Raw genomic sequence first — 15,730 nt, 5'->3', positions numbered from 1 at the left:
AAAAGAACAGAAACCGAATCAAGTCCAAGTAAAGAAACAAGTGAAGCAGCTAGGCTACATCCCCACTCTATGAGCTTATTTTACAAGCGTTATCTCAATCGGGAGCAGAATATATGAACACGAGGGGAGGAATGTTTCAAAAGAGATAATCCAAATGCTAATAGCCCTTCCACCAAAAAGTTGGTCAAAACCTTCAACATTGATTGTTATTCTGTGAGAATGCAATGCGATGGTGCCACAGATTTAACGGGTGATTTCGTGGTTAAGTTAGCCATGGAAAAATCTTTCAAAACCTTCAGAAAAATACTTTAAGAACAAAAATTGGATGCTTATTTCAGGGATAGCTTCTTTGGGAAATATCTTGATTTGACGGAGGACAACATTGCTCGTTTTTAAATGAAATTAGATTATGAACTCCTCAAGGGTAGGTTTATGTATGAAAACAAAGATAAGATGGATGAGGTGTGGATAAATTATGGTGGCATGCCTGTTTATTTTGGTTGGAAGAAGTTTGCCGTAGTTACTGGACTAAAATATTATTCTCCTTCTCCTTCTCATGTTATACCTATTCTAACCTAAAAAAGTATCCCGCACACCTAAAAAAGACAAAGTCAAGTCGTGTGATCATGACGACCTGGTGTCCATTGTTGGTCCAAGCTTCAAAAATAAAAATTTGATAGAAGCGTTGAAAGGTAAAAGAATTTCAAAGAAGCACAAACATTCATTGTGCTTGGTTTGGTTTGTACATAATATTTTTTGGGCAAAAGATATTAACAACAACGTAAGCATTAGTTTAATAAAGCTCTCCAAGAATCTTGAGGTGTTTAACAACTATCCTTGGGGTTATGAAAGCTTCAAAATGACTGTCAAATATTTGTTGACTCCGTTAGTGCCAATGATAGTCAAATTATATGGCTTTTCATGGACTTTCATGGTAAATATTTCTTTCTTTTCTTATTATATCATTCATTTTTTACTCAATAATGGTTTTGATTTATTGGCATTATTTTATAGGCTTGGGCGTTTGAAGTCATTTCTTATTGAGACAACAAGTGAACTACCAGGAAGAAGTTTCCTGTCCAAGAATCTTGAGATGGTTGTCGGCCAAAACTGATTAAAATACAAAATTTCTTGATCTCTTCAACCCCCCAAAGGATGCAGTAAGTATAATTATAATTAAGTTTTTATTTTAATTAATATTTTTTTTTGAATGGTCTAATCGTCATTCGAATATATATAATGATTTATGTTAGATTGTGCACCGTCTCTGATTCCGACCAATCAAGAGTTGAAGATGCTATTTTTTCTTACTTTGCGTCCTGTGCAAACTTTATCAGACCCTGAGGTTATTGACAGAATAGAAATGGAATTGTTTGTAGCAATAACCATTACAAAAAAATAATTTTGGAGGGTGGGCTTGTTGTTATTGATAGTTTTAGTGGTGATGAAGTTGTTGGTGGTGGTAGTGGTGTTGCTGTTGGTGCTAATGATATTCCTTTTACAGTATTTAAAAAAAACCATTATGAGTTTGATCCTACTGGTTATACAGATTTTGCTTCTCCCAGCGAATATTCTGGATGCAAATGTCAAGACTGCAAGGCAAAACATGATGTAATGATTAATGTTATTAATGCATTAACTGCTTTTATAAAGGAATTGACATCTAAGAGGGTGTCATTCCATCAAAGAGGATTTTATATACATCCTTTCTATTAGAGATTAAGGCTAAGAGGAGAAGAAAAGTAATTTTCAATGCATTATCAAGTATCTAAAAAAGCAAAATTACAACTCTTCTGTATGTGTTTTACGTTGAGCAATGTACAATGACCAAAGAAGAGCAGCACGAGCTGAAGTATGTAAATATAGATGTTTGTTCCAACTAACAAATAGATACATATCTATTTCAACAGATGACACATCTGCTGAAAATTATCAAACAGATATATACATCTGTTGCAACAGTTGACTAACTTATTGCATCAGATAAAGTATCTGTTGCAACATGTGTCTCGTCTGTTTTAGCAAATCAAACAACTCATTGTACCTCTTTTATTTGTACCAAAATATGACTTATCTGCTACAACAGATGAGTCATATGTTGCAACAGATGGTTCATCCGTTGTAAATTCATACAGGTTTTCTCATGTAGAAATTTATTTCAACAGTTGATTCATCTGTTGAAATTGAAATATAATCTGTTTGGGATAATTTAAAACAGGAGGAAGACCTGTTTGATTTGCTAGAACAAATGAGCTATCCTTTTCCATTTTATTATATTTTTGTGATTAACATTGACCAATTCTGGCTTTCCAGGTAGATGTAGAAGCTATTGCTGAACAACATTGATAATATGCTACTCCTTTTATGAAAATACGGAGAACAAAAAGCGCAAAATCATATGTAAGCGACAATAAAGATCCACGACAACCAAAATCAAATTTTATAGCACCGGATGAAGAACAACTTGTTCATATTGAGTAGATCTTTATAGCTTGAGTCTGTCAAAGTAATAACCTCACCCCTCCTTAGGAATTCTTGGCATCAATACTTAAATTGTTGATGTATTTGTTGAGATATGTACCCATAACAATTTTTTTACATTTCATTTATTCATTGATTTATTTTAGCTAATTTTTGAAGGCTTCGATTTATTTTATTTTATCTATGAATTTTATTTTTCATTAGATTTGAACTTATTAATTGAAATAGAATACTAGATTCAGATATTACAACAGATAATATATCTGTTGCAACAGACGACACATCTGTTAGAAAATATCAAACAAACTTAGACATATGTTGCAACAAGTAGGTAATCTGTTAGAAATTATCAAGCAGGTCTTCCCACTGTCGCAACAGATAGACTTATATAGAAACATCAACATAATACAATAGATGACCAACCTATTGCAACAGATAAACTATATATCATGACAGGTAGAATATCTGTTACAACAGATGAAAAATCTGTTGCATTATAAAAATTCAACTTTCATTAGACATAAAAAATTGCCACTACATGTAAAAAAGTGAAAGTGACTTGAAATAAAAAAGGCGAAACCCATCGACAGTGTTCATTTTAAACACCTAAAATAAAATAGGCATCAAGTAGACAGTGTTCATTAAACACGTAAAATAAAATAGGCATCAAATATGTCAGTTTATCATATTTTGCCCTGTTGGCTGCTCGCGTGTAATTCACGCAACCAAGGCTCGTTGAACCCCTATTTTTGCTGATTTGGCCCCTAACGATTATTTTTCTCCATTGTCTTATATATTCATCTTCTTCCTAAAATTTAACCCTAAATTCCCAAAGCTTCTTTTGCTTCTTCATTTTTTTTCTCTATCCAAATTCATCTCAATAATTTATATTTTTTTCTCATATTTTTTTATTTTTTCTAACTGAGCTTAACAATGTCGAGCTCATCTTCCACTGTTTTTCTGCGAGAAAGATTTTTGATATTGTAAGTGCGGTCATAAAGCTCTATTGAAGACTTCTTGGACTGAACAAAATCCAGGTCGTGGGTTTTTTACTTGTAATATTTTAAAGGTAATATTTTTCTTATTTAATTAGTTGATTAATTATTAACTTGTAATTGTTTTGTAATTGTGTTTTATTTTTATAGAAATTGGGTGGATGTGATTACTTTGATTGGTATGAAGAATGATACCCTTCATAAGAAAATCATGTAATCTGGGATTTGTTGAAGAAAGTCAAGGCTTCTGAAGATAAAAAAAATGAGCAAGAAGATACTACATTGTTGCCGTTATTACTACTGGTTTGGTGGTGTTGAACACGTGGATATTCAAGCCTAATTGCTGAAATTTTCATGGTGGTGTATTTGTTACAGGTTTGGTGTTGTCGAGCACATGGATATTCAAGCGTAATTGTTGGAAAATATCAAATAAATTTAGGCATATATTGCAAAATTTAGGTCATCTGTTAGAAATTATCAAACAGGTCTTCCCACTATTGCAACATATTAGACTTAGATTAGATAGAAATAACATCGACATAATGCAACAGATGACCAACCTATTCTAACAGATAAACCATATGCCAGAACAGATAAAATATATTTACAACAGATTGACAATCTATTGCATTATAAAAAACTCAACTTTCATCAGAAAAAAATTATTGCCACTACATGTACATGTAATGTAAAGTGAAGTGTGACTTAAAATAAAAAATTATTATTTCACAGGATCTTCTTTATACACAGGCTCCAAGCATCCAGTTAGTACCCCATAAGCCCAGACCTCTTACAGGTTTGCCATAGTATTGTCGAATAAAAAGGCCGTTGGCTCGGCCATTTTTGTGGCAGTCAGCAAGCATTTGATATGTGCAAGCGCATGCAAGCCGCATGCGAAATTGGTATTATTTTTTGGAAGGTTCATGCCTTTGTTTCAACTTTCAAAATCTCATGATTTCTTCATTAATACTTCCTCTAGCAAATGATACATCAGTTTACTCTGCCTCAACAAGATGGGGAACAGGTCCATCAGTGGTTGCACGTGGATTAAAAAAATAAACCCATCGATGGCAGGTTTGTTGCAATTATAAACATTGATCTTTACCTCCTCGAGTAGTATCTCAACAGCCCAATAATGTATGTCGTCCACGCTCATGACTGCAAGAATCCTCTTTGACTCGGTCTAGCTCTTGCCGTATGGATTTGGCCTCTCCCCTCTAATATATTTTATCATTTTTTCTTTATCCCAGTCCAACGTAGAAACTAGAACCAAATCCCGCACCATAGGATGACGCTAGATCATTGAGTTTATCATACTTATCATTGGGATTCTTATAGAAGTCAAGGTCTATTATCCTATCGACAGCGTCATAAGCTTTCGGGTATGCTAATTGTCTTTTCCTCATGAGGCAGAGAATTTCTTCAACATACTGTGATATAAGAAGTCAATTTTTAAATAGGTTAGTAATTGTAAAGATGCAACGAACGGTCCATATGTTGCATAGGGTTCTCTGAATCAATAATCTAACACAACTTATGCAACAGATGGATAATAAGTTGCAATAGAACCACTACCAGTTGCACCAGAATACCCATCTGTTGCAACAAATTTCACATCTGTTACGTAGTTTCTTATTTATGGAGTAAATTTTAAGTCTAGGTTAGGAAAAGTAAACTTATCTTGTCCTCGTACCGCATACGCATATCTGTCATAATATGGAAGTCTTGGGGGGGGGGGGGGGGGGCCTGGGGTAATCTGGTGCACCTCGCTTGACATTCTTGGCCCATCGCAGATCCCTTTTCTCTTTGGCGCCAAGTTCCGCGTATATGTTGACCTTCTTCAATGGCCCCTGAACTTTAATTTTTTTTATTTCCGACTGGACAGTACATCGCTAATTGCTTTTTTTTCCTCATAACCGCCGTTGTAGGAGTGTATGGCTCCCTCACCTTTTTGGATGGTATGAAACCGCTCTTGGATTTAAATTCCTCGACAGCTTTAGTGATAGCCTCTACCTTTTTAAAGAGTTTATCCTAGTTGTACTTGTACTCTTCATATTTGCAATGAGAACACGAGGGTGGAGAGGGGTGAAAGGGACCGATGTAAGGGTAAGAGAGATCTGTGCAAGGGTGGGGGGACCTGTGAAAGAGGTGTTTTTAAACATATTTATTTTTTCTTGAGCATTAACATAATCATCACCACGAGTGGTAGCAGCATCAGCATGCCTGCCAGCAACACCAAAAACTCTACCAGAAGAAATACCGGGATCTTCCTCAGCAGGTTAGTCATGAAGAGCCTCAACATTAGGCTGACCTTGCCTAACTACTCTTCTAATGGTTGTTGCTCCAGCCAATTTCTTATTTATTAACTCCATCATTGGGTCTGCTGTAGTATCAACATAACCTAGAGTAATAAAAAAAGTCATCCCTAACTCTTGCTCAGTAGGAACGATCCATGGATGCACAACCTATAAAAAAGACACATACAATTTAAATCATATAATATAATAATTTTCACAGTTAGGTTATATATTAACACAGATAACTTATGCAACAGATGATCTATATGTCACAACAGATTAACAATATGTTGCATTAGATTACATATTTATTGCATAGTTTGTAGTAGATGGTTAAAATCCGTTTGAGTCAGGTTTAGAGAAACAAAGCTAAAGATGGATAATCTGATGCAAAATATCAATCATCTGTTGCAACATATTATCAATCTGTTGCACCAGTTAGCACAAGATGGGTAATTTGTTGGGTTACATGTTATGCAATAGATGATCTATATGTCACAACAGATTAACAATTTATCACATCAGATTACTCATCTGTTACATAATTTGCAGTAGATGGTTAATCTATTAAGAGTCGGGTTAAGAGAACCAAAGAAATAAATGGGTAATCTGATGCAAGATATCAATTGTCTATCGCAACAGATTACCCATCTGTTACACCAGTTAACACAGAACGGGTAATTTGTCGCAACAGATGTCCCATCTGGTGCATCAGATATAACATCTGTTTAATATCTTTCATTGAGTCAAATTATTTACTTGAAGAAGACGTATTGCATCATCCGGAGGGTTAAAGAGACCAGCCTCCTTAATTCTTGTGTTGTTCTTTGAAGCCAACCACCTAAACATCCTTGGATGAGAAACCTCTTCCAAGTAATCCATTACCTGCTTTCGGAATGACTTTAAATGCCCAAGACTAAAAAATGTAAACAGGAAGCAAGCAAAAAAAATCATAATAACTATATTCAATATAAATTAATGGATGAGTAAAAATAGTGATTAATTTTACCATGAAAACTCAAGAAAAGCCGTATAATGTGGTCGTCCCTGGGGATAGCTTTGTCAACAAATATTGGACAGTCAAGTAGAAGCTGTCATATCCCCAGGGATAGTTGTTGAATTTATCAAAATCCTCAGCACGTGCCAATAAATCATTTTCTATGACCTTGTTGTCTCTTGCCAATATAACCGAATGGGCAAACCAAACTAAGCAAATTTGATCCCTGTAATGCTTTGGTATGGTTTTGTCATTGAGATCTGTCATCAAATCCGATGCTTTGTAGCCACATACAGCAATGTCCAACAACCCATCTATTTTTTCCTTGCATTTGTTAGTTTTGCTGGGTAGTCGCTGGGACAATGCCTTCTCTCTATTTGCTTGTGGTGGTTTGGCTGTACTGCTTGCCTTGGAACTTCTGTGGGGTATTCCCTTGGCAATAGGTTTTTCTGGAAGACCGCATCTAAAGCCCATCACTAGGGTAAACTCTTGCAAGCCAAAACAAACTGGCAACGAAATACTACGACAAAAACTAGGATTTTCTCGAGTTCTTCCTATAATTTTACCATCAAAACTCAAAATTGTAAATCCATTCTCGGAGATAATACAAGTAAAAGTCTTTTTTTCATCATTCACTTAAAACCCTTATTTTTTAAGAAAAAATAACAAATATAGAACTCTTTTCAAACTCTTTACCTATGAAGACAGAGAAAACAACTGATACAAGAAAGAATAAAGTCGAAAATAACACCTATGAGGTTGGAAATGAGAAAAAAATTGATATTTTGTGAAGGGTTGAGCCATTTGTCAAGTAGTTATTGTATTGTTGAGAGAGAGAAAAGAGCGAGAACTCGAGATTTGAAATAATGAAATATTTTTCTCGCAAATGGGTGATTTGTATGGGTTGATTTGTATTTTTGAAAAGAATGACAAGTTTTGAAAATATTAATTTGGTCCAAATTGATCTTAATTAGTTTTTAAAATTATAAAAGATATGCGTAATTTTTAACCCTCTTATCATGCGATTGCCAAAAGACAATTGAAGTTGTAGTTGAACCTATGAAAACTCACCCCTAGTCCTAGATTAATCAATTAAGGTATTAGTTGAGCATATGAACTCAATTGAAATTGTATAAAAACAAATATTCAACCTGTTGCAACAGATTACCCATTTATTGTAAATTATCAAATAGGCACTGTCATCTGTTATAGTTGACCCAGCGATCAATTAAGGTATTAGTTGAACATATTAGGTAATAATAATCGCTTCATCTCAGATTAATCGATCGAAAACTCTGGTCGGGAAAAACGCAATACTGTCTCATCATGCATTTGCCAAAAGACTCAATTAAAGTTGTAGTTGACCCTATGAGAACTCACCCCTTGTCTTAGATTCATTAATTAAGGTATTAGTTGAACATATAAGGTAATAAAAATCGATTAAGCTTAGAGTGATCGATTGACGACTCTGGTCGGAAGGAACACAATACTATCTCATCATGCAATTGCAAAAAAGACTCAATTGAAGTTGTAGTTGACCTTATAAGAACTTACCCCTAGTCCTAGATTAATCAATTTAGGTATTAGTTGATCATATAAGGTAATAAGAATCGATTCAGCTTATTGTGATCGATCCATGACTCTGGTCGGGAGGAACACAATACCGACTCATTATGCCTTTGCCAAAAGACTCAATTGAATTTGTAGTTGACCCTACGAGAACTTACCCCTAGTCCTATATTAATCAATTAAGAAATTAGTTGAACATGTGAACTCAATTGAAATTGTATAAAAATAAATGTTCAACCTGTTGCAACAGATTACCCATCTATTGAAATTAATCAAACAAATTAAGTCATCTGTTGTAAATTATCAACTAGGCGCTGCCATCTGTTGTAGTTAACCTTATGATCAATTAAGGTATTAGTTAAACATATTAGGTAATAAGAATCGCTTCATCTCAGAGTGATCGATCGACAACTCTGGTCGGAAGGAACACAATACCGTCTCATCATGCATTTGCCAAAAGACTCAATTAAAGTTGTAGTTGATCCTATGAGAACTCACCCCTAGTCTTAGATTAATCAAATAAGGCATTAGTTGAATGTATGAACTCAACTAAAATTGTATAAAAACAAATGTTCAACCTATTGCAACAGATTATCTATCTGTTGGAATTAATCAAACAGATTAAGTCATCTGTTGTAAATTATCAAATAGGCGCTGCCATCTGTTGTAGTTGACCCTATGATCAATTAAGGTATTAGTTGAACATATTAGGTAATAAGAATCGCTTCACCTTAGAGTGATCGATCGATGACTCTGGTCTGGAGAAATGCAATACCGTCTCATCATGCGATTGCCCAAAGACTCAATTGAAGTTGTAATTGACCATATGAGAACTCACCCCTATTCCTAAATTAATCAATTAAGGCATTAGTTGAACATATGAACTCAATTGATATTGTATAAAAATAAATATTTACCCGTTGCAATAGATGACTCATCTGTTAAAATTAATTAAACAGATCAAGTCATCAGTTACAACAGATTACCCATTTATTGGAATTAATCAAACAGATTAAGTCATCTGTTACAACAGATTACCTATCTATTGTAAATTATCAAATAGGCGCTGCCATCTGTTGTAGTTGACCCTATGATCAATTAAGGTATTAGTTAAACATATTAGGTAATAAGAATTGTTTAGTTCATGCTTTGCCTCTTTTTATTGATGCACAAGTTATTAAAAAGGATATTTTATATATAATAAATGATAACATTACGTTCACGACAATGAGTTAAATATATAAAAGTCCACAATAAACAACAACATAAGTTTTTGCAATCAGAACGATCATGGTGGATTACGATCTGGGCATGAAGTTCTTTTGTGGCCAGTGCATTTACATACAGAGCACTTGTTTCTTCTTGATGAAAATGATTCTCTAACTCCATGCCTTCACTTATATAACTTTCTTTTCGGTTTGATAGTGCTTGGGTCAATATATGGAGGAGGTATTAATCTCCCCAAAAGCTCTGTAGGAACAACCCAAGATTCTTCGGGAGGCACCGGAGTAATATGCCCACTATATGCCATTTTATATTTTTCACCGAATAATATTGAGAGGAGTGCTCGTAAATTTAGGTCCATATTTTGGAACATATTGAGCTTGAAGCGCTATCATAACATGTGGATAGGGTATTTTTTCCAAGTTAAAAACCCTGCACGTACAAGATCTTATTTGAAGATCGACAGAGGCAACATTACCATGACCGGTGATACTGAATTTGTAATCTGCTATTTGATGAGATAATAACCTATTCCCCAAACTAATGTTCGTTGATATTATTTTTTCGATTTCTAGAATAAATGGGGTTTTTCTTGGGCTCTCGAATTGCACACGCCTTTCTTTAAAAAATAGGCCATACTTCTTGTTTATTATTTCAAATAAAGCCTTAATGGGGAATTCTCTTTCATCGCCAAACAATGAATTCACTGATTCAACTATGTTTGATGCCATAATATTGTACCTATACAAAAGAATTACTTAGTACAACATCATACTAAACTTGTAACTCAAACAACATATTAAATTCATAAGAATGTACCTATTTGTCAGACAGAATGCTCGGCACCATCTCTCAAAACCGGCACATACGAGAAGTTTTTCTACCTTGGGATGCACATTCGTTATTTAATTGAAATGGTCTAAAACTCCTCTCTACTATATGTTTTAGTTGCTCTATAAAAAAGGGTCACGACCCTTTCGTTATGATAGTTGGTCCGAATGTTCTCTCCAAGATGCTTGATGCAACAACTAAAGTAAGCTGAAGTGAAGAAAGTTGAACCCATTTTTGGAATACTTGGATTCCTATCCGAAACAAAACACAACTCTTCGGTATCTTCGACGCAGCTTTGCAGTTGTTCAAAAAAATCCATAAGAGGCATCACATTCCTTATCTGTTACACAAAAAATGATAGGAAAGATGTGATTCTTCACATCCTGCGCCATCGCTGCTAGTAAAACTCCATTATACTTGCTCCTCAAGAAGGTATCGTCGACGGCTATACCTTTTCTCAAATGTCGAAAACTTTGAATCCAAGCACCATAGGATACAAAAAAGTACTTGAACCCTCCACTTTCATCAACATGGAATGTCGTCTTACTTCCAGGATTTGTGGACTCAATCATGTAACGGTAGGCATCCAGAACTGCATACCTATGCTCCTGTGTCCCCCTAACCAAGTCCTTATCAATCTCCATGATCGTATATATCTTTCAATAACTGACCAGGACACCCAATTTCATAAGGAGTTGATTGGCCATAACCCTTGTAGAGTGGCCTTTGCTATCGGGGAAACAACTCTTGAAATATTCACCGAGGACCTTTGCCGTGGTGTGAGGATTTTGGCCTGAGATATGCTCTGAACCACATGTGTGATGCTTTTTATATTTATGAATGATGAATCTTTCAGAACTTATGTACTTCACTGCTTTCAACCACCACTTGCAGTTCGAATTAGCACATTTGTAGCAAAAGACATAGCTCGAATTAATCACCTTCTTTATTCTGAAATTATTTTTCAAGCAAGAAATAAATAAAGTGGTAGATAGTTCATTCTTGTCCTTGAATGACATTCCATTGAAAAAGTCAGTCTCGTCATCTTAAAGATTGCCAGACTGTGTTGATCGAGAAGAACTGCCCACCGTATTGATCGCATCAACGGGCGTAGGTGTTTGATCATCATTTGGAATATTCATGTTTAGATCATCCAACCTATCATCAAAGAAGTCTTGTTGTTATTCTTCTTCTACGTTATAGTTCTCATTCTCTCTCATCTTTTCAACCACGTACACCCTTAACACCAGCCTGAATGAATTACTAAGATAAGCACGCAACCAAACTTGATCGGTTATCTTGAAAGGTAGTACCTTCTGATTTTCAAAAGAGTCGTGCATGTAGTTGATGATGAGTTCTTTTGATTGATAATTTAGTCCACAATAGCTGATGATTAAGTTCACAAAATCATCATATGAAACATCACTTTAGACTGTCATAGTTATCGTCTCTAGCATTTCACCCTTCTTTCAATGCCATACATATCTATTGCTCTTCTCGATCCATTGACCATGACAATTCACCTCTATTGTTATTGATCCCTCCATTAGTGGTATCTAAATAAAGTCATTTGTTAAAAAAAGTTAATAGTGATTTCAGAGTATTGTAAATGAATCCCAATAGATGTGTAATTTTTTACAACAGGTAAGTGATCAGTCCCAACAGATTACTTACTTGTTGGGATTCATGTTACGCTTCTGAAGTTGATTTCAACAGACGAGTCATCTACTGTAATAGGTGAATCATATGTTACAACAGACTATATATCTGTTACAACAGATAAAGCACTTATTGGGATAGATGTTAGGTATTAAGGTACCTTTGAAGCTGATTCTAACAGATGAGTGACATATTGCAACAAATAATTAACCTGTTATGACAAATGACTTACCTGTTGCAACAGACAATGATCTTTGAGAATCAAGGTCAGGTTCTATCGCAACAGGTTACTAATATATTGCAATAGATATTTATCGTTTGTTGGAACTGAGTTCAAGTTCTGTTGCAACAGGTTAATAATATGTTGCAATAGATATTTAACCTATTACAACAGACAACACGTTTGTTGTAATCGAGTTTAGGTTCTGTTGCAATAGGTTACTAATCTATTGCAACAGATATTTATCATGTTGTACCAGATAACTAATCTGTTACAACAGATTGATCATATGTTGCAACAGATGATCCATCTATTCGATTCATGTTACGGCACTATACAACCATAAACATGAATCCAACATATAAGTCTTCTGTTGAAATAGATGTTTCTTCTGTCGCAACGGATGATTGATCTGTTTAAACAGATGACTCTTATGTTGCATTCATGTTCTCGTGCTATCTATTGTTGAAAAAAAATCACAATAGCAGTTACTCAGATGATGAATTCAACTAAAAATTATAATTTAACTTATCAAAGTCTCCTACGAAGTAATGCCAAAGTGGAAAGTGATGTACGAAATAAAATTTGACCTAAGAAATTGGCCAAATAGCAATAGTAGCGGCAACAACAATGGTCAACAAGAAGAAGATGAAGATGATAATGAAGTAGAAAATGATGATAATGAAACAGAAGATGGTGAATAAAGTAGCAACAATAATGAACAACAAAAATCGCAAAGAGAAAACAATAATAAATGAGAAGAGAGAGAAAGATGTTTTTTTCCCCTTCGTTTCTCGTTATATTAGGTAAACATTTGGATCAAAGTATAAATTTAAAAACTTCTAAGCTATTCTCAAACGTACCCAACTTTCTTAATCCATAATAAAGTAATTGTCACCTCCACTTAATTATTAAGACTTGTGTCACCTACACTTCATTTTAAAACTCTTTTGTCACCTACAGCTCAAAGCCCCTACTTACTAATTGACCAGACATTTCCATTATGTTCTTAACTACTCCCTCCATTTTGTTTATTTGACCTCTTATCTCTATACTAAAAATAATTATTTTAATTAATTTATTTAATTTATGAAATCAAGATAATTTTGTTATTCTCTCTATTTCTAAATAAGTGTTCATTTGACGTTTTAATTTTGTGGGAAAACGCTCCCAAACTTCATAGATAGTTTGAACTATATAAGAGCAATAATCAATTTTAGTTTGAATCATTTGTAGGGAAACCCTACCTTCTCTGATCCATTCGACACATGCAATTTCTTTTCCGTCGAAACGCCCCACAATTTGTATTTGAGTTCCTTTTATATCTACTTGTTCTGTTAATTCATTATCCTTCTTCATTGCTTTTCAAAATGAAACTCAATTCTCTAATTGTCCAACTATAAATTCTGCAAGAATATTAGGGTTCCCATAAGATTTTGCAATTCTTGTCACAACAATGTTCAATTTTTGATTTATATAATTAAATATTTTTTGTAAGGTCATTTGTAATTCTTCGATTCCGTGTGATAGATTTTCTATTAATAATTTTGGGAATCCCATAAAGATTATGACCTGGATCAAATCGATTCCTTTTTGAATCTCTATAAGTGCAATTCCTTCGACGTCAACAAATTTCGTCAAAGTTTAGGTATATTTGAGATTATTTTCCTTAATTTTGTTATTAATAAGTATTTATTTAAGTCATCAAGAATAAATTAGTCATGTTCTTCCAAATTAGTTCTTATTGAAATAAAATATAATTAATGTCACACTGGAAAGAGATAAATTTAATTAGGAGTAAGTTAGTAATTTTTTTTATTTTTCAAGGAGTTAGTTATAATTCATTTATTAAAATCCAATTCAAAAGGAACACTTATTTAAGAAGGAAGGAAGTATATTTTTTTCTTTCTATATTTATTACTAAATTACTAAACAACTACTCCTTCCTTTTTGTTTTAGTTGACCTTATTTCGAAAAATATTTGTCTCAATTTACTAGCCCCTTTGATGAAATTAAGAGGATTTTAATATGTTATTCAATAATACACTCAACATTAAATGACTAAACAAGTTGTATATGTTCAAATTTATATTTTTAAAGTATAATTAATAAGGCTAATTAAATAAAATTTTATAATAAATATTTTTCTTAATAAGTGTGTCAACTATTATGAAATGGAGGGAGTACAACTTAAAGTAAATATAAAATTGCAAAATATTATTAACAAAGTTAATTCAATAAAATAAATTTCTAATTATATTTTTGAAAGTGATATGGCAAGTGAGCCTAGTAAAATAAAATGGAGGGAATAGTTAAAAGAGATAATTACATAACTTAGTCAATATTGACTTCTAATTACCTAATTTAGCTTAGTTTCAATTAATTACAATTCATAGCCTCCTTTTGCCTATTAATTTTTCATAATTAGAATTCATAGCCTCTCTCGTGTATTTTTTTCTCTCTATTTTCTATTACTTTCCTTTTCTTTTTTTTCCCTTTTCAGTTTTTTCTTCATTTTTTTCTTTTTCTTTTTTTCGTTCTCTTCCTTTTCTTTTTTCAATTTTTTCTTTTTCATAGCTATGTTTCAATTTTTTTCTTTTTTCGTTTTCTTTTTTCATTTTGCATTTTTGTTTCTTTTTTTCCTTTTTTTTATTTTCTCCTTTTTAGATTTGTGCGAACTTGCAAACACAAATACAAGTGTGAACTATGTTTAAATTTTTTCTTTTTCTTTTTTTTTTGTATGTTTTTTTCTTTTTTTTCTTTTTATCTTTTCTCCTTTTTTTTTGTCTATTTTCTATTACTCTTTTTTTTTCTTTTTTCTTCATTTTTCTTTTCCTTTTTTTATTTTCTCTTTCTTCTTTCTTTTTTCAATTTTTTCTTTTTCATTGTCTTTTTTTTTGTTTTTCTTCTTTTCCTTTTTATTTTTTTCCTTCTTTTTTTATATTTTTTTCTCTATTTTCTACTACTCTTCTTTTTTTTTTTTGTATTTTTTTTCCTTTTCCTCACATTTATTCTCTTTTTGTTTCTTTTTATTTTTCTTCTTTTTTTCATTTGTGCGAACTAGCAAATACAAATACAAGTGTGAATTATGTTTCAATTTTTTCTTTTTCATTTTATTTTGTATTTTTTTCTTTTTCTTTTTTTTGTCTGTTTTCTATTACTTTTTTTTTCTTTTTTCTTTTCCTTTTTTTTGTTTTCTCTTTCTTCTTTCCTTTTTCATTTTTTTCTTTTTCATTGTCTTTTTCTTATTTTTCTTGTTCTTTTTTTCTTTTCTCTATTTTCTATTGTTCTCCTTCTTCTTTTTGTATTTTTTCTCCTTTTTTCCACATTTTTTTTCTTTTTTTTTTTTTTTTTTTTTTTCTCCTTCTTTTGATTTGTGCGAACTAACAAACACAAATACAAGTGTGAACTATAAAATATAAATACAAAGGTGAATTATAACATACAAATACAAGTG

This window comes from Capsicum annuum, chromosome 2 (assembly GCF_002878395.1).
Source record: "Capsicum annuum cultivar UCD-10X-F1 chromosome 2, UCD10Xv1.1, whole genome shotgun sequence".
Classification (NCBI taxonomy): Eukaryota; Viridiplantae; Streptophyta; class Magnoliopsida; order Solanales; family Solanaceae; genus Capsicum; species Capsicum annuum.
Note: the sequence above shows the minus strand (reverse complement) of the source record.